Source organism: Alosa sapidissima, chromosome 1 (genome assembly GCF_018492685.1).
Source record: "Alosa sapidissima isolate fAloSap1 chromosome 1, fAloSap1.pri, whole genome shotgun sequence".
In the NCBI taxonomy this organism is placed as follows: Eukaryota; Metazoa; Chordata; class Actinopteri; order Clupeiformes; family Clupeidae; genus Alosa; species Alosa sapidissima.
In genome coordinates, this window is record NC_055957.1 from 18,250,314 (window position 1) to 18,252,813 (window position 2,500).

At 44.8% G+C, this 2,500-nt stretch overlaps 1 protein-coding gene across 1 annotated transcript in view; it reads left to right on the forward strand.

The window, feature by feature from the left end:
* The window catches only part of dlc1 (DLC1 Rho GTPase activating protein), a 120,627-nt gene that overhangs the window by 44,415 nt on the left and 73,712 nt on the right, over window positions 1-2,500 (forward strand). The window lies entirely within an intron of this gene.

Below are 2,500 nucleotides of genomic sequence, written 5' to 3' on the forward strand. Positions count from 1 at the left end.
GCTGAGTTGGCATTTTATTTTTGTTCCCCTTTGACCATTCCTCTGCAGCGTCATAGTTTTGTCTTTCCTGTTGTCTTGCGGTTCTGCTTTGTTGATAGGTTGTCATCCAGTAATCACAGTGGATATTGTAAGATATATTTTACTGTGTTTGTTTTTATATTTACTTCTCAAGTAAGTCTGATCCTTGGATTTGTCTTTGTGTTTTTAGTTCTAACAATTCAGTCTGCGGTCAGGCGTTTATCTGCATGTCACCTCGTTTGGATTGAGATCTTGTGATGGGAGCCTGGAGTTTGTCTCTGTGTTGTGACCACTGGTGGAGTTTCATGATGTGTGTAGTACACCAAGTTCAGCTGGTGGCTGAGGGTGAAAATGTGTCAGATAGCAAAACACTCACATGCAACACTTTTCCCACAGCAGTCCATCTGTTGAAGATAAGCCCTGGACCTGCTTGCTATTCTCTAAGCCTCCTCTCTCTCTCTGTCTCTCTCATTCTCTCACTCTCTCTATCTATCTATCTATCTATCTATCTATCTATCTATCTATCTATCTATCTATCTATCTATCTATCTCTCACACACACTCTCTCTCACACACACACACACACACACACACACACACACACACACACACAAACACACACACTCTCACACACACACACACACACACACACACACACACACACACACACACACACACACTTTCTCTCTGCCTTTCTCTCTGACACCTCAATATCTTCCAGTCTTTACCACCCTCTCTCCCTCCCTCTCTCTCTCTCCCTCCTCCTCTCCCTCTCTCTGTGGTGTTTCCTGCTGTAAATCTCCCCTGCAAGACTCTGGCCCACAGAGCCTGTTAGCCTTTAGCTGTTAGTGGAGCAAGGTCATGCCTCGGACCTTTTCCTCAATGCTCAATAAACAGGGAGCTTCATAACCATCGCAGACAGATCAGCAATCTCTCAGAAAAACTCCTTCCTTGGTGTGGCATGGTGAAGTGGACATAAAAATGTAACTTATTATAAACTATAAGTTTACCATGCAATACTAAACTAAACTAAACCATGCAATATCATCAAACACAGTAAATAAATACAATAAATGTGAGTAAATACAATCACTGAGCATAATGAATATAGTTTAGTATACTGGTACTGAAATATTACATTAAGAACTCATTCTTAATGTGTTCTGTTTTGCTGGGAGTTACTCATGGCAGTTAAGTTGAGGGAAAACTCCATCCATCCATAACTCTAGTGTCCAGTGCATCTGCTGTAATCTGGGCTGTCATTGGTGTGTGCTGGAATTTAGGATCTGGATGCGTTTTCTATGGTCCCTATCATCAGATCCTGATGATCTTTGGCAGCTTGGCACCCTCAGCATTCTCCACAGATGTTTGTCACCCTCTTAAGCGCTGGATGAGGACTAATTTGAGCTATGTTGCTAACCACAGGCTAACCGCAGGCAGGCAAGTCATCTGCAGTATTTCTCTCCTACTTCTAGAAGGGTGGAGACAAACTGCAAACATCAGCAGGAGATGTCATTTACTGAAAAGAACCATTATCGGCTGTAGTGTAGTGTGTGAGACTGTGTGTGTGTGTGAGTGTTTATGCGTGTGCATGTCTGTGCACCAAACAAAAATTTTCCGTAAAAGTCTAGTGAGGAGGCCCTGGCCGTGGCGCAACTGGCTGGGGTGCCTGCACCGTACACCGGCGACCCTGATTTGATTCCCGCCCCGTGGTCCTATCCGGATCCCACCCCAACTCTCTCTCCCACTCACTTCCTGTCATTCTCCACTGTCCTGTTGTATTAAAGGCATAAAAGCCCAAAAATATATACTTTAAAAAAGTGAGGCTACATACCCAGTTTGCCCACCAAGTTTCATGTGCCCCGGTGTTACGGTGTGCTGGGAATTGTTCAGAAATTCAGGAAACAGGTGACGAGAAAAAAAAATGTTGACAATCCCTATAATGAGTAGATGAGTCAGATCAAAACTAGCCTATATGCTAGTAGTGTCATATCCCTTGTCAGCCTAGTGCCAAACCTTTGGGGTTTCTTAATGTGCCCATCAGCCATAGCGCTGGTACCGGAACACACGGGGAGGGGGTCAGGAATGTGTGTGCGGCTAGCCGGACCGTCAGACGTCCGGTTGGGGGTCTCAACACACACACTTGGGCCTGTGTGTAGAGCCGGGAGACAATGCTGGAGAGCATCCAGAGGCGGACCCGTCTCCCACCACTGTCTGCCTGCCTGCTGGGAGACACTCTGTGCCTCTCACGCTACAGCTTGTGTGTGTGTGAGTGTGAGCGTGTGATTTGTTCTTTCATTCTGTTTATGTGTGTTTTTGTGAGTGAATCTGTTTATATGTGTGTGTAAATCTGTTTATACTGTATATATTTGTGTGTGTGTTTGTTTGTGTGCATGTGTGTGAGATTCTTTCATCATTCATCTGTTTATATGTGTGTGAGTATGTGTGTGTGTGTGTGTGTGTGTGTGTGTGTGTGTGTCTG